We start from the raw sequence: 24,255 nt of genomic DNA on the forward strand, positions 1-24,255 counted from the left end.
GAACAGCGTTTGTCTGTCTGTCCGGTGTATGTATGTATGTCCCTCACAAACGTCCACCAATCAGAGCTGAGGATCTGGTCACATACAGGGGTCACATACATACAGTCACATACAGGGGGACAGTAGATCCTTCACTTAGCAGATCCGACATTTTTTCCCCAAAAACATTTTGTATTGAAATACTATGTATATGAGTGTTGCATGGACTAAAGAAATGTCATCCCTGCGAAATCCCGGGATGGCGGTTTATATAGCTGGGATCGGGATTCGAACCCAGGATAGGCAGCTTATAAGCGAGGGTTCCTCAACTGCCTGTTCCTACTCAAGCCACATGTTGTTCGTCGTTAGTCTTTACAGCTGCTTTAGTCGGAGATTCGGGTAATATAGAATCGTTTGGCGTTTCCAGCCGCATATGGCGTGCATCCAAGCGGACACCACTCAAACGACTTCCCAACAACAATCCAGACGAGTTTAACAAGAGGCCGTCGTGGGTTTACACGGTGAAGTTACAAAGGGACTGTTCGCGTGTGACGTGTCCCTGCATGTGAAGCACTAGGTTGGCAGTTTCTAGTTAGGTTGTGATTCTAACCCAGGAAAGACAGTTCAAAGGTGAGTGCGCAGTCTGAGATATCCTGAGAGCTTGCACATGGCATAATTGTCTGACAATAAGTTGTCAAGACGAAAGCCATTGTTATGTTTCATCCGAATGACTAAAATATTGGGAAAGATATATCCTCATATCAAGGTGAACCCGAACTATTGAGTAGCGGACTTAAATAATTAAATTAGGTCTTTTTTTGTTTGTTTGTTTGTTTTTCTATACTCGTGTAAGAGCTATCATTAATCACATAAAAACAAACTGACGCATACAACATATGATAAAGGGAGCGGGAGACAAGATGGGGAGAGAGAGGGAAGCACACAAGTACAACAGTAGAGAACAGGGACATCGGGAGATCTGCGGGAGGGAGAGGGCTTGGGGGGGAGGAGGCATGGGAAGAGGGGGGGGGGGGGAGGAGGCATGGGAAGAGGGGGGGGCGGGGGAGGACATGTATAAAACACAAGGACACCAAGGACTTCCAGGAAAGAAGTTGGTATTTCTAAAAAGTGGATTTGGGGTGAAATTAACGGGCGTAGAAAAGATCAAGGTTTTGGATGGGGGAAGATAAGAGATGGTGGTGAACAGTTGTTTGAAAGACCTGGAGGGAGTAGTGGGATTGAAGGGAGTTTGTTCCAGAGGCGGGAGAAAAAAGGAATGAAGGAGTGAAGGTGAGCAGAGAGTCTTGATTTTGGCAGTTTCACCAGAAAACTGGAGTAAACTGTGGTCTGGAGTAAACAGAAAGTTTTGGAGCTGAGATGTGTGTTAACGGAAATTAGTACATCAAAAGTTTGATTCAGTTATTCCTTCTATGACCATGGATTGGTGGTATGCAATATGAATGTCTTAAGATAACAAGAATTTGGGATTTGCTATCTGATGGTGCTGTCTGCGGCAATTTGGGAATTCTTGGAGACGAGTTATTTCAGATTATTTCTGAGAACACAGCTCTAGTTTGCTTTGATTTCTTAACAGAATATGATGCGAATGGAAACTGTCTCGATACGATGCCTTGCCTGTGCCAGGATATTGCATCATAAAGTATGCTGTCTTATTGGAGGGGGTGTTAAGCTTGCTGGCTAGTCTGAAAACATCCCTTGTAGATGCCAATAGTGCCTTTCGAAAAGAATAGGCCATTGCTTGTCGGTTCCCAGGACAAGTTCCAAACTATTGCACTGCGTGGACTTCCACTGGAAGGCAATGGGAAAAACCAACCGTTTTATCCCTCATCCAGGAAACAGCTTCAGTACCACCTTCTCTCCTACTGAAGAATGGTAAACAATCAGAAAGGAAATAACTGATATCAACAAGTTGATACGGCATAGCCCTGCAGGCAGAAAGATCATTTCATAGACAAGTCTACCATCGCCAGGTGTCCACCCATGTTGGTCGGACGTAAAAACATGCCGTTCCTCGGATGGATATTAGTTAACCTGGAAACTCGTCTGCTCGCATTGTGTTGTGGAAGGTAAAGTTCAGGTCTGGCCAACTGGTTTGTGTAAGAGTTGGGGAAACAACACATGCTCCATGAGCCACCAACCCCAACTTAATGGGAGATGTTGTAATGAAGAAGAAGAAGAAGAAGAAGGATAATGATACTAAGTTTTGAGTGGAGCAGAGATTAAATACATTATGGGTTATCATTGGATATAACATATATCCACGAGTATACTATAGCAGCTGCAGGTAAAGGCAGCAGACTCTACGAAATGAAGCCACAAGCCAAACATAGATCCCATTGACTCAACTAGTACAAATAACATTGATACAATAGATTCAATGCAACTTCATTGGCACCAATTCCGTCTCCTGGAGTCCACTCCCCTCTCTGAGGCCTTCGTACTTGGATCAACATCCTTTGGTAAACAACGCGGTTTTGTTTTGTTTTGTTTCTGCAGGCAGAAAGATCATTTTATAGACAAGTCTGCTATCGCCAGGTGTCCACCCATGTTGGTCGGAGGTAAAAACGTGTGATCGCATTCCTGGGAGAAGGCTGGTGTGAGCTGGTCACCTGGCATGGCCTCAGGTAAGTGCCTTCTCAAGGAAGAGTTAACAGCCACTTGAAGCTTGGTAAATGACAAGTTGGCACCATTTTGCTTCTTTTTATACTATTGTTAAAAGTATCACATTCACAATAATTTTCACCGCAGTTCTGAATTATGTGGGTTTTTTTGGTCTTATGGTCCAATAACTTATTAAGGGCTGTAGTAGTATTATTAATACAAGTATTATTAATATTAATTAATATATATTCTACATTATTTAATTAATTAATTAATTAATATATATATTATTAATATATATTATAGTAGTATTATTAATACAAGCTGTAGTCATACATCCCAAAGTGTCTTTGGTTCTTGTCTCTGATTGTGTGTAAGTAGAGTAAAATATCCCACAAAGCATCATACTAATCTTTTTATAGGAATGCTATAGCATCCTTTGGGGTTGGCCTGCTTGGCATTCTCATCTGAACACTCATCTCATGATCCACAATCCCAGGTACAAACTACCTGTATTTTTTACCTGTATTTTCTCTTACACCTGCGTCCGAGTCCATCATGGCCAGACTCCAATTAATCACCTTACATTACCTACTGGTCCTTGCTTTTCAGTGCAGCCTCAGCATATTCTGTTTTGGCCCTTCTTTAGGGGAATTTGAGTCCTGGTGTCGTTAGTTGTTATTACAGCAATAGGACATTCTATAGAGTACAAGCAAATGACTGTTACAGTGCGAAAAAGACAACACACATCAAAGATGAATTTAATGACAATCAAGTTCACTTCCATAAACAGCAAATTAATGTAATTGAAGGCTAATTCAAGGCACAGACTAACTGCAGGTTGCAATGTTGTTGGAGGATAAGTAATATCTACCCACGCCTGCAAGGATGATTGAAAGCGGAGGGTGAAGGTAATTTATTGTATACAGCAGAAGGACAAAATTCTGCAGATTATCTACACTTATGGAGGCTCATGGAGGAGTTTGAACATTTGCAGCACAAAGAATAAGAACATTATGAGATATTTTGATACTTTAAATGTATTAAGGGAACATTTGAGTTCGTCTGCTGAATCGATAATTCCCAAGTTCAAAAAACCCAAGTTCAAATCTTATAGGGGATAATAGGAAGTTAATAGAGCATATGCAATTTTAACCTGGGAACATCATGAGCTAAGAGGGACTTTCAGAAAGTTTTGTGCACTTTTTCTTTGAATTTCACATTGTCCAAAGACTCGCAACAGTCCAAGAAACACCAAAAAACTATAACGTTGGTATTGTTTTCACAAAAAAATAAAGATACTCGGATGGCCCTTTATAGAGCGCATACCTCCACCAGGCTGAACAGTTTACGTTTTGGATCCCACTGATAGGTCGGATCTGGATCCGGACCTGAACCAAAATCTAATCAGCTTGTTTTTGTCATCGAACCAACTCATCCACCAAGTTTTGTACGAATCCAACCAAAACTTTTTGAGATATCCTGCTGCATATAGTTTTTGGCCCTATCACTAGTGGTGACGAATCACTTAAAAAATTGTAATACTGTATCCAGATCCGGATCGTCACCAAAATCTAATCAAGTCGCCCGTGTAACACACTCAACCTCTCCACCAAATTTTGTCCGAATCCTTCCATTACCTTTTGAGATATCCTGTGACATGTCATTTTTCGTTATCACTAATGGTGAAGTGGTGACTATCACTAGTGGTGAAGAATCAATTTAAAAAATTTTAAATACTGTATTCAGATCCGGATCTTCACCAAAATCTAATTTAATTCGTCCTTATAACACACCCAACCTGTCCACCAAATTTTGTCTGAATCCTTCCATAACCTTTTGAGATAACTTGCTCACATAATACACCATAATGTCAAAATGAATTTTAAAATAGGGGTTTTTACAAGATAATTATAAATGAAAATCTGAAATGTCTTAGAGTCAAGAAGTATTCAACCCCTTTGCTATGACACTGCAAATTGCGCTTAGGTGCATCCAATTGCCTTTGATCATGCCAATTTTCCCTTTGGCCAATTCAACTGATTGGATCTGATTTACAAAGAAATGCACCTTTCTATACAAGTTCCCACAGTTGACAGTGCTATGCAGAAATTCTACCATTAAGTCCAAGGAACTGTCCGTATAACTCCGAGATGGAATTGTGAGGAGGTATAGATCTGGGGAAGGGTATAAAACAACTTCTAGAGTGTTGCAAGGACCCAAGAGAACAGTGAGCTCCATCATCAGAAAATGGAAAGAATATGGAACTACCCAGACTCTTCCTAGAGTTGGCTGGCTGTCTGACCAAACTGAGCAACCGGACAAGAAGAATCCTTGGTTAGGGTGGTGACCAATAACCCAATGACCACTTTGATAAAACTACAGAGTTCCTTGGCTGAGATGGGAGAGCCTGGCGGAAGGACAACAGTCTCTGCAGCACATCAGGCTTTATGGGAGAGTGGCCAGATGGAAGCCACTCCCGAGAAAAAGGTACATGACAGCATGCCTGGAGTTGGCAAAAAGGCACGAGAAAGAATCTGAGGACATGAGGCAAAAGATTATGTGGTCTCATGAGACAACAATTGGACTCTTTGGCCTGAATGCAAAGTGCTATGTCTGGTGGAGCCTGAGCAAAGCTCATCACCCATCTAACACCATCCCTATCGTGAAGCATGGTGGCGGCAGCATCATGCTATGGGGAAGCTTTTCAGCGGCAGGGAGTGGGAGACTTGTAAGGATAGAGGGAACAATGAATGGAGCCAAATACAGGCAAATCCTTGAGGAGAACCTGCTTCAGATGCAAAAGACATTGAACTGTGGTGAAGATTTACATTCCAACAGGACAGTGACCTCAAGCATACAGCCAAATAAACACTGGAATGGCTTCAGAACAAGAATGTGAAAGTCCTTGAGTGGCCCAGCCAAAGCCCAGACTGAAATCCCATTGAAAATCTGTGGAATGACTTGAAGATTGCTGTTCACCGATGCTCCCCATCCAAATTGACAGAGCTTGAGCAAATCTGCAATGAAGAATTGGAGAAATTCCCAAAATCCAGATGTACAAAGCTGATACAGACAGACCCAAGAAGACTTGATGCTGTAATTACTGCCAAAGGCGCTTCTACGAAATATTGACTCAGGGGATTGAATATTTATGTAAATTAGATATTTCTGTATTCCATTTTAAATTATTTTGTAAAAATTTCTAAAATAAAATTCTACTTTGACATTATGGGGTATTTTGTGTAGATCAGTGACAAAAAATTGTCAATTTTATCCATTTTAAATTCAGGCTGTAACACAACAAAATGTGAAAAAGTCAAGGGGTGTGAATACTCTGTGAAGGCGGTGTATGGCCTTGAAAGTGTTTCTTGAAGATTATTCCTCAAATACCGAATTCGCTTTCATGAAACAGCAAAAAAAAACTTTCACAATAAAAAAAAAAAATTGACAAACGAGGTATAAAATTTACAATGGACAATAATTTTACATTATCTTCTTATAGTCGTGGAGGAAATATTCTCTATTACTATCAATCTTCACCGATTTCCCTGTAAACCCATGTGATGAAACAGCTGTCCCGTGTCGTCTTGTTATTTTGCCCTTTATTTGATCCTGTTCTGCAATCCTTTTGCTCAATGGAATTCCATTTTGTTGGGTCTGGGCTCAAGGACAAATAATTTCCTTTGTGCATTCAAGTCCCAGACACACAAAGTGGAACACCCGCAGGCGGACACTAATCAACGGTAAACCCTGGATGTGAATGGAGAATGGAGTTGAGCAGTTTATACTCCCTCACCTGTGACGTCATTAGCATCCAATGATGAACTGATATTTCATTCTGATCTGGATTCACATGAATGTACTCGATACGCATTTCTCCACGTTGTAAGAAATATAACCCTAACCCAGCGTTACAATAGCTCAGCCTTATCTTAAGGAGTGACACAGACAGATCAGTGGAAACGTTTGACAGATCATTTCAATAATTATTACCTGCGTAGGAAAATCCACCTAAAGTACATGATCCGTTGTAAGACTTCCCAAATGACAGTGAAATAATATAATCAGACAGTAGTCGTGACATTTATCATGATGACAGCAATGGATGTTATAGCGTTAGCAATACATGGGTAGCAATTACTCAGCCACCACAATGTGAGCCTCGCCCATTTCAAAAAAAAAAAAAAAAATTTGACGATTGTAAACTGACATAAACGGCTTTCTTTTTCATTTTGCTTGCAGGTATTGAAACCATCTTTGGCTGAATTGATCTGCTATGTTTTGTGCATTTTTCATAATAAACGTAGTTTTGAGTGAGCTGTGTTACGAGCATAGAAGGGTGGGTGTTGCGGTTTATAAATTTTAAATGTAGAAGAAAACTACAGTATGTTGAAATTTTTTATGTAGACGTTGTTTAATGGATGAGATTATGGGGGAAAGGTATGTGGAAGTTTGCAAATCTGCATTAATTAGTCATGGTGGTTACACTAAAAGGCCCTTCTTTGAGCTCGAATCTCATCCTATAGTTTTTGGTCATACCCTACCTCACTACCTGTTCATCTCATGGAAGAGACCCTTGGTTTGAGCACAGGAATGACCATCTATTATTTCAAGGCAGCTGAGTAAACATTGCTGTGAAGGGGAAAATGCCTCAGTCCGTTTACAACTCATTAAATTCATAACAGCTTGGAACTTGCTAGGCCTCTTGATGGGATGAGGAAAAAGACATGTGATGATGTATGTGAGATATTGAAAAGCGATGAACAGTGAGAACAAAATAACTGCATCATTGAAGCCAAGCTAGACCTTGGATTGGCCAAAATTGACAATGTTGGCGTGAGAAGGCAAATTTGCTCTTTAGATCTATCCAGCGACATAAAAAAATTTTTTATGGATTGGAATGGCATGAATTGGATTGGATTGAATTGAAATTTTTAATGGATTGCATCAATGAACATGGATTGAACATGGACATGGAATGAACATGGAACATCAATGAACATGGCCCTGTGGGCTGCCTTTTCACTAGGTTGTGGCTTTGTGAAGGAGCGAACCCATGCTCTCGGATCCTGGTGGTTGTGCACCATTTTCAACAATAATTTTGATGCATCATGCTGGAGAAATGGTGAGCTAAAGTTGGTCCATTTGCTCCCCATAATAGTTTTTGCTTACTCCTGCATTTATTCAGGATCTCTAATGGACCTATTGTATGTAGCAATCAGACAATAAAAGGAAAGAATATCTCAATGATCACACCTTTCCTGTTCATTTTTATTTTTACGGCATAGCCAATATGGCAAAGCTGTCTAGAACAGTGTTTGTCCATCCATATGTATGTATGCATGTATGTATGTCCCCTCAAACGTATACCAATCTGGTCATATGACAGGGTGATGTGATTATGTCTGATGTCATTACGGCATACAACGGCTGACTCCACACTCCGCCATTTTGATTCCTATGCCGTTCAGGCTGAGCATATCTTCGAACCTGTCATATATCACAATCGCCATGCTCTACCTTTACCTTTTCCATTCAGTGTGAAACACAAACAAACCGATTGTTAAAATGATCATCAAATATCAAAAGCATAGACGTTATGGATCTTCCAACGACACTACGTATAGGCCTTAGGCTTCATGCCTCACCTTCAGGCCGCTTTGGACAAAATAAGCCAAGGTTTCTTCATACAGTAGTATCGTTTGAGTAGTATCGTTTTCGTAATAATAATAATAATAATAATAATATAGTAAATATAACCACAACATTTTAATCCCAATGTCGTGAATAGAAGGTTTGTGGATTGAAGCGATGTATGGTTCATGATCAGTGATGAGCGGTGTTCGGCACGAATATTAATAACCGAGGAAGTAAGGAATTCACCTCGGTTTTTTAAATAGTAATATAATTTTTGTAATAATGATAATGTAACGTTAATATTATAGTAAATCTAATCATAACACTAATCCCTTCGTAGCGACTGAAAAGTTACTGGAGGTTAAAATATACATATCATCTTCTATATATTATAGTAGTGGCAGTTTTGTGTCCATCCGTCACACTACGTCATTACGTTGATGATGTAATTACGGCGTACGACAGCTGACTCCACCAACCGACATTATCTATAACTAGGGCATGCCCGTACTATATATATATATCTAAAATTATATCCCCCCCCTCTATTTACATGAAATGGTTTGGTCCAAAGCGAACGGCTTGCGAGTGGTGACAATCCCCCCCCTCTATTTACATGAAATGGTTCGGTCCAAAGCGAACGGCTTCCGGAGTTTGGTAAAGAAATCGCCATCGCGTACACAAACGCGCAGGAAAGCGAATGAATCGCAAATTCGTTTTTATTAGTTTTAAAACATCGTTTAACGCCAACATAGCGCCAACATAGTTTGCAAACGTGAAATAAATGAATACGCTCTCAAATGTGCCATCCGAGGCAGAGTGTGTCCGCCACGTTCGGCACACGCGATCGTTCGCTGCTCTCTGATTGGTTGAATCGTTTTTTGGACATAGCTCGGTAAGTAATTGTCCGATTAATATGAAACCTTGAAAAGGCACATCCTCGGGTCCCCAGCAATATACCTGGCAAGTTAAAAGTATATCGGACCCGTGGTTGTCGAGAAACAGCGGTCACAGACAGACAAACGTACAAACGTACAAACGTACAGAGATTACTGGAATTATAGATAGATAAGAAAAGGCAGTGTCCGTCCGTCCGTTCATCTGTCTGTCTCCTCCATAACTCCGAAACCATGAAACATAGCGGCCCCAAACTTTGCATACATACAACTGGACCTCCAACAGATTGCAAGGATGAAGACTGGGTGTTTGGGTGTGCTATAACACCCATTTTGAAGATGATTAACGAGGTGCTCATCAGGAAAAAACCCGATGTGGTGTCTTACCAATATGGTAGCCCGCCATCTTGGTCATCCCACTGCACCTCACTGGGTTATTAAGCCACCATTTTGTTTCGGCCTACTCAAACATGCTTTGCCTTGGAAACACGATCAATTTTATCACTACATAATTGAAGCATATCATCAAAATCTGGATTCGGATATGAGGATTGGATGCTGTAAACTAAATAATCTCCAAATCTGGAGTGAAATCTGACAAAATTTACCATATCTTGTGATTTTATAACTAAGTGTATATATGCATTGATTTAAGCGAGGCTGTGATTCTCATTCTGGGGTTTTTTTTATTTTTATTTAACTCAATAATAGTTTTAAACTTAATTCATACTTCGCTACTTGGAGATGCGTTTTTTGAATGAAACGTTTTTAGCAAAGAACAATTTTTTAGTAGTTGGGACTGCTGTTACTGTTAGAGTCAATTCTGAAGTTGGAATTTTGAAGATCGGTTTGGATTAAGAGTTTATGGAGCTTTACGCATTGTGGTTTTTAACTGTGTGCGGAAATGAAATAAAGGGGTGGAGTGGGGGGTCGGGGGAGGGGTGGGTTTTGGGGGTAGCACCAGTTGCAGCTACTAAACCAGAAAGTATCGGAATATGCAAAGCCTGTCTGCGTCCGTTTGTAATCAGACATCTTCTTCTTCTTTTTCTGTATGCTCATAATAACGAAAATAGTTTGGAAAAAATACAAAATGAAAATTGATGATTTTATGCAGCCTTGACCTTTGCAGCCAATCTGCTTCTAGCTTTTGATTGGTGAACAAATTAACCCAATATGAAAGTTAATAAAATTTCAGGTCAATCACATGAAAATTGATGATTTTATGTGATGCTGACCTTTGACCTTTTGACAAAATTATTAATTTGCCTTCTCCATATTCTCATATTATAGCTTTGGTGAAAATCTGATGACAAAACTCAAATGGTAAAAAGGTTACAGCCCTGACACGGACACTGCACACACACACACACACACACACACACACACACACACACACACACACACACACACACACACACACACACACACACACACACACACACACACACGGGGACACACACACCCACATGGGGATACACACACACACACATGCACACACGCACACACACACACACACACACACAAACACACACACACACACAAGCAGGGACACACACACACACAAGCAGGGACACACACAAACACACACACACACAAAGACGCACACACACGCACACACACACACACACACACACACGGGACACACACACACACACACACACACACACAAACACACACGCACACAGGGACACACACACACACAGGGACACACACACACACACACAGGGACACACACACACACACACACAGGGACACACACACACACACACCGGGACACACACACACACACAGGGACACACACACACAGGGACACACGGACACACACACACACGGGGACACACGGACACGGACACACACACACACGGGGACACACGGACACGGACACACACACATACACACACACACACACACACACAAACTGACACACACACACACACCATTCAAATACTTATGGGAAGTTACGAGGGGCGGCAATTTGACATCTCGTCCAGCGTCATTTTTCCTCGTTAAGCCATTGCTCCAGTGTACTTGCGATCTGTTTTTAAAATTCTCTCCAGATGAAGAACCCAGATTGCTTACATCGTACTAGCTGAGGTACCCGGCTTCGCCCGGGTTGAATAAGAATAATACAAATATATGATGAAAAGAACATGTATATTTTAGAGCAATATCACAGTACATTTCCTACATGACGTTTTGTCAATTGTCAATTTCTCAAAACCTCTTGGTATACAACATTTCTGGTTTTCTTACTTGGTGCCAAGACATAAAGATTGCTTGGTTTTCCAACCCTGGAGCAGCCCACGTACAGCTGGCCATGGTAAGTACCCGGCATTGCCGGGCGGGGGAAGGGAGGGGAGGAGAACGGGGGGGGGGGAGGGGAGGAGAGGAGGGGAGGGGAGAAGAGGGGGGAGGGGAGAAGAGGGGGGGAGGGGAGGAGAGGGTGGGGAGGGGAGAAGAGGGGGGAGGAGAGAAGAGGGGGGGAGGGGAGAAGAGGGGGGAGGGGGAGGAGGCAAGGGGAGAAAAGGAGGGAGGGGGAGGAGGAGAGGGGGGAGGGGAGGGGGAAGGGAGGAGGAGAGGGGGGAGGGGAGGGGGAGGGGAGGAGGAGGGGAGGGGGAGGAGGAGGGGAGGGGGAGGAGGAGGAGGGGAGGGGGAGGGGAGGAGGGGAGGGGGAGGAGGAGGGGGGAGGGGGAGGGGGGAGGAGGGAGGGGGGAAGGGGGATGGGGGAGGGGGAGGTGGGAGGGGGAGGGGAGGGGGAGGGGGAGGGGGAGGGGAAGGGGGAGGGGGGAGGGGGAGGGGGAAGGTGAGGGGGGGAGGGGGAAGGTGAGGGGGGGAAGGGGAAGGGGAGGGGGAGGGGAGGGGGAGGGGAGGGGGGAGGGAAGGGGGGAACGGCTAGCTTGGCAAGCTATAGCAGGCTTTTTACTTTTATTTTTACCTCAATGAGGGCTATATATATAGTCCGTGCTTGGAGCCTTCAAGTTCAACATAAAGGTTTTTTTATGAAAAATAATGCAGATGTATAACAATCCACCAATGCAAGTTCAGAAATGAATGCAGATCCTTTACTTTGCGATACAAACGCAATTCCCGCCATTTCCACTCACGATCGAGGCCCTCCACATGACCGCGCCTCTTCTTCCTCCTACAACTTCGTCTCACTTCTTTCACTCAAAATGCACGAAATTCTGCCGCATGAAATTATGTAGAGGCCTCGTCAGGGGGATATAAGGTAGATAAGGAAGGCGTTGTAACAGAAGAATCAAAATAAATGTGGAAGAACATAAGGAAATGGGAGCTATTCTGGACCCACAGCCAAACCCGACAAACCATTGCAATACACCCCGAACGTCTAGCGCCGCCACAAACTACACCATGGAATTGCAGCTGCGCGTTTTTTTTAAACCATTGATATTAAAATAAAACGTAGCCTAAAACCACCAGGATTTTATGCTGATTCCGAATCTGTGTCTAAAACTTTTCTCCGATGTGTAGTTCTTGAGTTATAAGCGGACATCCAGACAGACACACACACACACACAGACACTCCTCCTTTATATATAGAGATTACCGTCAGAAAGCGACTCATTGTTACCCGGCAACGCCGAGTACTTTTGCTCGTAACTTATATGCCGTACAGACCGAACATGTCGTCGAAGCGGTCGTACTTGTCATGTGTTTTTACACATGGACAGCAAGCTGTACGTTGCAGCGAGTAGAATAGGAGACCCACTCGATCTGCGCATCTTTGCCAACCAGAGTGAAGTCCAGATAAGGAGAGAACTGCACGTGCTGCAGGCTGACTAACCCGCAGCGTTGTTTATAGTGAGATCATATAAACTCAGGAGCAGATCGAGAGTGAAACTTTGAGGGTTAATAGCTCCAAAGAAAATGTTGCTTTGAAATGTTTTTAATGGACTAAAAAAAACTTTAAATGGACTTAAATACTTTAAATACACCTTTTATAGTTCACTAATATATACATTACAACAAACATAGGCTAAATGTAAAAATAGAATTGTCCATGGTGACAGACACCTTAGAGACTTGGAGTACTTCAAAATAATTTAATACTTACATTATTTTCTAACTGGTATCCCCACACAGGTCATACTATCCTCTTCAACTAAAGTATTGTCGTGTGTCTGCCCTGTAGTGAACACCGCAGGGCGACACGGATGACCAAACGAGCTTCAACCTCAAGGCGTTCAATCCAATGGCGGACCTTCGTTATATGCACGGGGGGAAGATTTGGGGGGGGGGGGAGGGGCGAGCGCTTACCTTGGGGGGGGGAGGCGCGAGCGCTTACCTTGGGGGGGGGGGGGAGGCGCGAGCGCTTACCTTCACGGGTCCACCGGCAGTCTTTGAACCTGCAACAGTTAACTCAAACCGACACGGAATTAAAATGTACAAAATAAACAGGTTTATTGAAAATAAATGCCAGCAACAAGAAAATTCATGCTAAACTAATATCCCAAATGGGACGTCCCCATACAGACTCGAATTTACACAAAGGGAAATATAAAAGAACGAAAGAAAAAAAATGTGTGTTTGTTTCGTGGGCACTTAGCTATGAGCTGCTCTTGAACCTCGTCAGGAATTGTCCAAACCCCCCGCGTTCTTGGCGGGAACAGCACACTTTGCCGTGCAGCTCGCGAACGGGAACCAGGCCTCCGTGCACAGTTCGCTTCTCTAGCCGTCGAGCACATAGCGAGCAGGCAGCGCCAGAGTCCACGAGCCGCGGCCGCCTTTCCTCACGATCGTTGAAACCCAAAGTTATGGATATAAAATGCTGACTGCACGGCACCAATGTCCCACATAAGAGAGCAAAAATGCCACAGTTCGCTATGAACTCCTGGGTGTAAGGGGCAGAAAATGTCGGAACAATGTCTTTGTCTTCACGAGGGAGAGCTAAGAGGAGCCAAGAAGCAAGAGGCAAGAGAGAAAATGTCTGGCAGAGCGTTCTTTTAAACTCAAGGCTCTGACATCATCTGTGCCTGCTCCACCAATCCCATAGTCCCATCTTAGCAGTTCTTGCGCCAATCAATCCCGAACCAATCACTGCTCTATGGTGTGTGGCCTCCCGGACCTGCCTGCTTGTGTTGCGATGTGACGGCTGCGGTAGTTGAATGTCCCAGTTCCGGTCGCTTTTATTTTGTGTTATAAATGCGCGATTGCCTGGCTATGTGTGTGTGCTGCGGGTGTCATAAGGAACAGAGGAAAAATAACAGAGGCCATTACATACAGGGGATTAATCACCCATAATCCCTAACTAATTAACATAACCCCACCCCTTGTGATGGGAACAAAGATACGTGCTTACACGACATATGGTCTACCAGATCCCTACTTATGTATACATGGGGTTTCTTCTTCTTCATGACAGTTGAGCACACTACCTATACAATCCTACCTGGACTAAGGTATTGCCTACCCCCCACAAACGTAACAGTATCAAACAAGCCTGGCTATGCCGCTGTTAGACTTTCAGTCTTGTTTGTCTGTACGTCTCTGTGTGGAGACATAGAAAGCCAAGTACTCATTTTTATTAAGCTCTATATCAAGATGAAGGGATTATAATCTGTATGCTTTTACTGAGCATGTTTGTAGTAGTGTGAGTGATAGTTCACATATCAATATGTGATTGATATGTGAACTGGACGACATTTACTACATGAAACGCTACAGTGACAGGGAGCTCCACAGATTTGAAACTCCAGTTACACGTGGAGTTTCAAAACCTAGTAATAGGCATCCATAACCACCCTTGACCATGTTGTGGTATGTCGGCCGAGGCCCTCACGTTTTTATTTTGTTTTTTTTTCCAACCTCACGTTTTCACTTTTATTCACTTTTAAATTAGTTTTCTCCGCAACCACTTCAGCGATTGCACAAAACATTCAATATAGGATCACATACCTATGGAGGATGGTTAAATAAAGTTACATTGTAGCGGTTCCCGCTGAATGTACACAATCGCCTTGCACCTGCCAGGACGCGGCCAGGGCGCGATCGCCATGCCGGGCTCGTCCAGACGGGCCCAGACGCGCCTCTCCTGGGCATGCCCGGACTCGCTGTTCCCGGGCACACCCGAACCTCCCGGGCACGCCCGGTCTCGTCTTTCCCGGGCATGCCTGCTCTCGCCTTTCCAGGGCTCGCCCAGAGCGCCCAGGCACGCCCAGCCTCGACTTGCCAGGCCGCATCCAGGACGCCCGGGCATGTCCAGACTCGCCTTTCCAGGGCTCGCCCAGAGCGTCCGGGCATGCCCGCTCTCGCCTTTCCAGGGCTCGCCCAGAGCGCTCGGGTACGCCCAGCCTCGACTTGCCAGGCCGCGTCCAGGACGCCCGGGCATGTCCAGACTCGCCTTTCCAGGACTCGCCCTTGACACCCGGGCATGCCCGGTCTCGGTTTTCCCAGGCAAACGCCCGGGCATAAATGTGTATATATATTGCTGCCCGATAAAAGGGCTTTTCAGAATACCTGAGTTGTTTTGTTTCAATAAAGCAACTCGGACGAATTCCGTCTTTGGTCGCGTCAATTCTTTCGACTTGACTCGTGTTGGAGCGCAGCTCCATCACTGGTGACCTACCGACATGGACACGGCAGTGACTCTTAAACTGCCTACCTTCTGGGAGGCTCACGCGGCTGTTTGGTTCGCCCAGGCGGACTCCCAGTTCGCCCTGCGAGGCATCACCGCGGACGACACCCGCTTCCACCACGTCGTGGCAGCGCTCGGTTCCGCCACCGCGGCCTGCGCCCTGAGCCTCCTCGAGCACCCGCCGGCTGCCGACAAGTATGACGCGCTGAAGACGCTCCTCCTCGACGCTTTCGCCCTCTCACCGGCGGCACGTGCACGGCGCCTGCTCGACCTGCCCGAGCTCGGCGACACGCGCCCGTCCGAGCGCATGGACTATATGCTCTCATTGCTCGGTGAGCACTCTCCGGATTTTCTGTTCCGCGAGCTGTTCCTTCGCCAGCTGCCTCACCCGGTACGCCTCGCCCTGGCTGGCACGTCGATCACCGATCCGCGCGCCCTCGCCAGGGAAGCCGATAAGATCTCCTCGGCGGGCCAACACATCGGCGCGGCTACCTGGAGCCTGCCGCCGTGCGAGGCGATGCCCACGACGCCCGAGCGCCCTGCACAGTTGGAGGCCGAACTGCCGGTGCGACTGGCGGCCGCCACGCCGCGCCGACCGCTTCCGACACGACGGCCGGGGCCTCCACCTGACCAGGCGTGGTGTTATTACCACGCCAGGTTCGGACACAAGGCTCGGACGTGCCGACCCCCGTGCACTTTCGGCAAGTCGGGAAACGGCCGGGCCGGCGTTCATTCCCAGCCATGAGCACCGGCCACTCGGGCAACTTGCTTTTTATTCGGGACAAAGCGTCCGGGCGGCGTTTCCTTTGTGACACCGGCGCCCAACTGAGCGTCATACCCGCCTCCGAGCAGGACAGGTGGGACGCCATTTGCGGCCCCTCTTTGGTCGCCGCTAATGGCTCGGCCATACGCACTTTAGGCCCGTGCGACGTCACCCTCTGCTTCGGCAGCCAGCGCTTTCAGTGGACCTTTGTGACCGCCTGCGTCCCCATGGCTTTGCTGGGCGCCGACTTCCTCTGCGCGCACGGGCTGCTGGTCGACATCAAACGTCGTCGCCTTGTCAACGCCGAGACCTTCAGCTCCCTGGCGTGCATGATGAGCAGCTCCGCGCCGACCGAACTGGCGTGCGCCCTCCCGACGGCGAACGAGTTCGCTCGCCTGCTCGCGGAATTCCTGGCCCTCACGCGGCCGACGTTTTCGGCCGTCGCAGTGCGGCATGGGATCGAGCACCACATACCCACTACGGGCCCGCCGGTCTATGCCAGGGCCTGCCGCCTCGACACGGCCAAGCTCGCCGTGGCAAAGGCTGAGTTCGACGCGTTGGAGCACCTCGGCATCGTGCGGCGCTCCAATAGCGCGTGGGCCTCACCACTGCACAACGTGCCAAAGCCGGGGGGTGGATGGCGCCCGTGTGGCGACTACCGCCGCCTCAACGACGCTACCACCCCCGACAGGTACCCGATCCCGCACATCCAGGACTTTTCCGCCCGTTTGGCGGGACGGGTCATATTTTCCAAAATTGACCTGATACGGGGATACCACCAGGTACCTGTCCGGGCGGCCGACGTCCCGAAGACGGCCGTCATCACGCCGTTCGGCCTGTTCGAATTTTTGAGGATGCCGTTTGGCCTCAAGAACGCGGCCCAGGCGTTCCAGCGCTTAATGGACGGCGTGCTGCGCGACCTGCCATTTCTTTTCGTCTATCTGGACGACATCCTCGTCGCCAGCACGTCCCGCGCCGAGCACTTCCTCCACCTCCGAACCCTGTTCGGTCACCTCAACGAGCACGGCTTAATTGTCAACCCGGCCAAATGCCACTTCGGCACGACGACCATTGACTTTTTGGGCCACCGCATCACCAAGACCGGGGCCGTGCCGCTGCCGACCAAGGTCGAGGCCATCACCACGTTCCCGCGTCCCCGTTCCATCAAGGCCCTACAAGAGTTCCTCGGCATGGTGAATTTTTATCACCGATTCGTGCCCCGCGCTGCTCACCTCATGCGGCCCCTTTACGAGGCCCTCCGGGGCAAGCCGGCCAAGCATGACATCGTTTGGTCCGCGGCCATGGACGCTGCCTTCGCGAGCGCAAAACGGGCCCTCGCCGACGCAACGCTGCTGGCTCACCCGGTGCTCAACACGCCCATCACCCTCACTACGGATGCCTCCAACTACACGGTGGGCGCCGTCCATGAACAATGGGTGGACGGGGTTTGGCAGCCACTCACTTTTTTCAGCCAGCAGCTCCGGCCGAATGAGTTAAAATACAGCACGTTCGACCGCGAGCTGCTCGGTCTATTCCTGGCCGTTCGCCATTTCCGACACCTCCTGGAGGGCCGCCCGTTCACGGCTTTCGTCGACCACAAGCCGTTGGTCTACGCAATGGCCAAAGTCACAGAGCCGTGGTCGGCCCGCCAGCAGCGCCACCTCTCCGCCGTGTCGGAATTCACCACGGACATCCGGCACGTCGCCGGCAAAGACAACGCCGTGGCCGACTGTCTTTCTCGGGCCAGCGCGAACGCGGTCCACCTCGGCGTGGACTTCACGCTCATGACGGCAGACCAGACCACCGACACCTCGGTGCAGGCCCTCCGGGCGGCGGACACGGGCCTCCGCCTGGCCGACATCCCCTTCGCGGGCACCATCCTGCTCTGCGACGTGCGACGTCTCCCAGGGCCAGCCTCGCCCCATTGTGCCCGTTTCCTGGCAGCGCAGCATCTTCGCCTCCATCCCCGGCCTTTCTCACCCGGGCCGGAAAGCTTCTCAGAAGCTGGTGTCGGCGCGTTTCGGCTGGCACGGCCTTCGACGGAACGTCCGCGACTGGGCCAACGCCTGCACGGCCTGCCAGTGGGCCAAGGTCCACCGCCACACACAGGCCCCGCTAGCACCTTTCACCGTGCCTGCACGGCGTTTCGACCACATCCACGTGGACCTGGTGGGTCCCCTGCCCCCATCGCGGGGGTTCACCCACCTGCTCACCATGGTGGACAGGACCACCAGGTGGCCGGAGGCCGTGCCCCTCACCTCCACCACCACCACCGACGTGGCGCAGGCGTTCATCGCCACCTGGGTCGCGCACTGCGGCGCACCAGCGGACATCTCGTCCGACCGCGGCCCACAGTTCACGTCCGAACTTTGGGGCGCGGTCACCCGCTCGTTGGGGGTCACGCTGCACCGCACCATGGCCTACCACCCCCAAGCCAACGGGTTGTGCGAGCCGTTTCACCGCTCCATGAAGGCCGCCCTCATGGCCGGCCTTCAGGACGACGGTTGGACCGACCGGCTGCCGTGGGTCCTTTTGGGCCTCCGCACAGCCCCCAAGGAGGACCTCCGGGCGTCCGCCGCCGAGCTCGTCTATGGCCAGCCGCTCCGCGTCCCGGGCGAGTTCGTGCCCGACGCTACCAGTCCCTGGTCCGCCGCACACCAGCGCTCGGACCTCCAGGAGGCCGCCCGCTGATTTGCCCCCGTGCCAACGTCCCGCCACGGTGGCCCCCAGTTCTACGTCCCCCCAGCGCTTCGCACAGCGGAGTACGTCTTTGTGCGTCATGACGCACACCGGGGGCCACTCCGGCCGCCGTACGACGGGCCCTTCCGGGTCCTGCGACGGGGCGACAAGTCCTTCGTCGTCGACTTCGGCGGCCGGTCGGACCGGATCTCTGTGGACCGCCTCAAACCGGCGCACGTGGACGTCGACCGACCACCACGGTTGGCCCTTCCTCCGTGGCGAGGCCGCCCCCCGTCTACAGTTCTCCCCGCTCAACCACCCACCACCGGATCGGACACCCCCCCACCCCCCACGACCCTCCAGGGGTCGCTTCGGCCGGGTCATCCGGACCCCCCTTAAATTAACCCTGCCGGTGCAGGTCGATTCTGGAGGGGCGTGTGTAGCGGTTCCCGCTGAATGTACACAATCACCTTGGACCTGCCAGGACGCGGCCAGGGCGCGATCGCCATGCCGGGCTCGTCCGGACGGGCCCAGACGCGCCTCTCCTGGGCATGCCCGGACTCGCTGTTCCCGGGCACGCCCGAACCTCCCGGGCATGCCCGGTCTAGTCTTTCCCGGGCATGCCCGCTCTCGCCTTTCCAGGGCTCGCCCAGAGCGCCCGGGCACGCCCCAGCCTCGACTTGCCAGGCCGCGTCCAGGACGCCCGGGCATGTCCAGACTCGCCTTTCCAGGGCTCGCCCAGAGCGTCCGGGCATGCCCGCTCTCGCCTTTCCAGGGCTCGCCCAGAGCGCTCGGGCACGCCCAGCCTCGACTTGCCAGGCCGCGTCCAGGACGCCCGGGCATGTCCAGACTCGCCTTTCCAGGACTCGCCCTTGACACCCGGGCATGCCCGCTCTCGCCTTTCCAGGGCTCGACCAGAGCGCTCGGGCACGCCCAGCCTCGACTTGCCAGGCCGCGTCCAGGACGCCCGGGCATGTCCAGACTCGCCTTTCCAGGACTCGCCCTTGACACCCGGGCATGCCCGGTCTCGGTTTTCCCGGGCAAACGCCCGGGCATAAATGTGTATATATATTGCTGCCCGATAAACGGGCTTTTCAGAATACCTGAGCTGTTTTGTTTCAATAAAGCAACTCGGACGAATTCCGTCTTTGGTCGCGTCAATTCTTTCGACTCGACTCGCGTTGGAGCGCAGCTCCTTCAACATGTTGATTGTATAGAAAATGCGGCTGGTGTTCCAAAAAGTATATTTTCTGTAAGCATGGGTGCACGGCACCTCGCACGGCACCTCGCCAACGTTGCGGGGTGCTTCACATGTCAGGAATAAACAGCCTCGACCTCGCTTCGCTTGGCTTCGGCCAAATTACTTAATTTTGCATTTATTTTTCCTTTGTTATTTCTTTGCGTATGTCCATGTTGTAAGTCTGACTTAAAAAAAAATGATGTACCATACTCTTTGCAGTGCATTGTTACTGCTGTAGTAGTTTATTGGCAAGGGTTATACTGGGTGATATTGTTATTGGTTTCCCAGCATTGTTTGTCCATGCTCTATCCTTTTAAATGCTTAGCACCAAGCAAGGAAGCAGCATGCACCATTTAAAAAGTCTTTAGTATGACTCTGATGGGGTTTGAACCACCGACTTCCCAAACTCAGAGCGGACGCCCTAGCTATTACACGACTCAGTCTGGTATAAGACTGACATTACATGGAGTAAATACATAGGGTGTCCGAAAATGAATATACCAAAAACAACGTTGAACAAGTAGAGATACATTCAAAGTAAACCGCCCATATGCCAAATAAATAAGTAACATATCCTCCCGTGTGCGACATTGTTGATGCCGCCGCTGTGCAGCACATGGAGACCGAATTGGGAGAGAGCGGTATATAATAATTGATTGATTAATTGCGTTATTAAAATAAATAAATAATCATCGTAAAATAATTAATTTCTCAATCAATTGGGCAATAGCATACCGAAACCACCACTGCTTCATCTGAATCTGTAACTTTTTGAAAATCAATTAATTTATCGAAAAATTAAATAATTAATCTATTAGTTGATGAATCAATAAATCAGACACAACCTTTATCGCCAAATCACTTGGTCACTGTCATCTCCAAATATCAGCTTCCTTGCTCAAAAGGTGCCTGAGATATTGCTCAGATGACAAAGAAAATAAATAAGTATTTAATAAATCGATAATAATTGAGTAATTCATTAATTAATTGATTGATTAAAAAATTTAAAAATACTGTTTTTGTCAAAGTACTTGGTCACTATTGTGCCCAAATTTCAGCATCCTGGCTCAAAGGATGGCTGAGATATCACCCAGACAAACAAACAAACAAACAAGAAAACAAGAAAAAGAACAAACAACCAAACGGCGTGAAAACTGAGTACTCTCTTTAGACATGCGTCGTCGTCGGGCCCCCTTCGGTGCCCGGCGATGACGTCATGCAGAGACTGGAGACGGAATAGGAAAGGAGCGGTGTACAGTACTTTTATTGTTTTTCGAGATACTGACATAAATTTGATATGAGGACATGCATCAAATTTGTAAGTTAAAAAAAATGTTGTTTAAATATTCTTGCATTATTAATAAACTTCAACATGCCATCTATAAATCATAATAATCAATCTAATTTGACATTCAAATTCTGAGAAAACATTTTCCAGCACAGCTGTAGAGATGGATGACATAGTATCAACAAATACAATACGATGTTTAAGTTCTTCACGATCCTTTGGTTTACTAGTGCAGACTTAACTTAAAAAAAAAAACCCAGAGATAAAAATCTAAAGGAGTTAAGTCGGTGATTGAGTGGACCATTTCATTGGTCCTCCATGACCAATTCAACGGTTTAGCAAGATTTGATTTTAAAACACTTTAAGAATTCGAGAAAACTGAGGTGCTGCTCCATCCTGTTGAAAGATAGCTCTTTGTAACGTGTTGGGATTTTCTCGGAGTTGCGGAATAGAACTCTCATAGCATGTTGAGGTATGGTCGGTATCTTGTTCAAAAGAGGATGGCATGATAATATCAGCGATGCCTTAGTGTCCAAGAGATTTTGATTTGAATATCCATCCACATACTTCATTATGTGAGGTCCCATGGAGTTGGGGTGGGCAGCAGGTAAAGCAGGTATTATTGGTCCATGTCTTTTCAGGAACCCAATTTGCAATTAGCCAGAGTACTGGTGATAACTCAACTACCGAGCTTCCATGAAATTAGAAACCCAGAGATCTGCAGCTTCCATGCACAAGCAATCAATTAATAGAAGGATCACGTGTCATATGAGGATGAGTGCCCTCTGATGGAACTCCCATTCTCTGAAGCACCAGTCTAAGTTTGTAGTGAGGTGACTGGGGTCATGGGGTAGAAATGAAACCCAGAGTAGAGAGCTCACAAGTACGTTTTGTATGCCACTGACTGTGCACCTATCTGTTAGGACATACTTGTCTGGTATCTCTGCACCTACCTGTCAGGCACCTACCTGCCTGGTATCTTTGCACCTACCTGTCTGGTACCTCTGCACCCACGTGTCAGGCACTTACCTGTCTGGTACCTTTGCACCTACCTGTCTGGTACCTCTGCACCTACCTGTCAGGCACTTACCTGTCTGGTACCTCTGCACCTACCTGTCTGGCATATCTGCACCTACCTGTCTGGTACCTCTGCACCTACCTCTCAAGCACCTACCTGTCTGGTACCTCTGTACCTACCTGTCAGGCACCTACCTATCTGGTACCTCTGCACCTACCTGTCTGGACCTCTGCACCTACCTGTCAGGCACCTACCTGTCTGGTACCTCTGCATCTACCTGTCAGGCACCTGCCTGTCTGGTACCTCTGCACCTACCTGTCAGGACTAACCCACCACGATTTTGTACTTTCAACATCGGATCGGTATTGAGTGTAATGGTCACCATGGTTCCGAAGTCAAAATTGCGGATTGTTTTAATCAGCCATTTACCTGTTCCGAATTTCATGAATCCTACGGACTTATAGATTGTGGAAAGATTTGTGTTTCTTTCATCTGCATTCATAAAAACACTCAGGGTCAATGGTGTAACTGTGGACAGCAGATGCAGTTCCCTGAGCGTGCACGCATATTGTAATTGTAAGTGAATTATCGTGTCGTTTCGTAGATTATGATAATGATATATAAGTCAGGCCCGCAGGGCGCACATGAAACTGAAGCGTTGTTTGTGAGAAAAAGCGACACCACACAGACCCCTCAGAAGCATACCATGGTAATTAAAGGCCATTAGAAAACCACTCGTAATGAGCGCAAGATAAACAGAGTTTAAGGGTTTTAGCGAGATGAAGGCGGAATGGCGACGCGACGCCATATTAGCGGCCTGGTCTGCGGGCCACGCAAGGCGCGCTAATTCCACAGGCCGCGCCTTGACCCAAGCGCGCAGAACAACATCGGATTGTGCTCTCTGCGTCCAGGTCTAGTTGCTGTATTATTTTTTTATTGCGTAGATATAACCATGACCTCATTTTGCATTCTTTAGTTTATCTCGTGTAGGCCTTCCAGTATAGTTTAGAGCTACTTGCTCAGGGGTGCGTAAACTGACTCGTACTATACACTTCCTGTCCTTTAAAAAGGAGGCACTGCAGTGTCTGTTAGTAAAACATGGTGGTACAGAGGTTTATATTCTGCATTCACTCCCACCTCCTCACTGACCATGAGACTGTTGGATCTGTGCTTGACAGGCAGAGCTTACATCACAAAGCGCACCATCCATCCGGTGGACGTTAAGCCGGGTGGCCTCGCCGCTGGTATTAGTTAGTGGCGAATGTTAAACATGTCATCGTGTCTTTCGCGATGATTAGACGAGTCTTCGGCAGCACTCTGGAAAAAATACAAAATCCTGCCCAAACCAGCTCCATTCGAATGGTAGGCCTGGCCAGGTGGTTCGTGGAAGCTAGACTTGGACCAGAACTTACCCCACAGCGAACCCCACAAAGGTGGGCTTAATTGTGGAATTAAATGTAGTAAGTAGCAGTAGTAGGTTAGTAGTAGTAGTAGTAGTAGTAGTAGTAGTAGTAGTAGTAGTAGTAGTAGTAGTA

This window comes from Myxine glutinosa, chromosome 9 (genome assembly GCF_964187855.1).
Source record: "Myxine glutinosa chromosome 9, kmMyxGlut1.1, whole genome shotgun sequence".
Classification (NCBI taxonomy): domain Eukaryota; kingdom Metazoa; phylum Chordata; class Myxini; order Myxiniformes; family Myxinidae; genus Myxine; species Myxine glutinosa.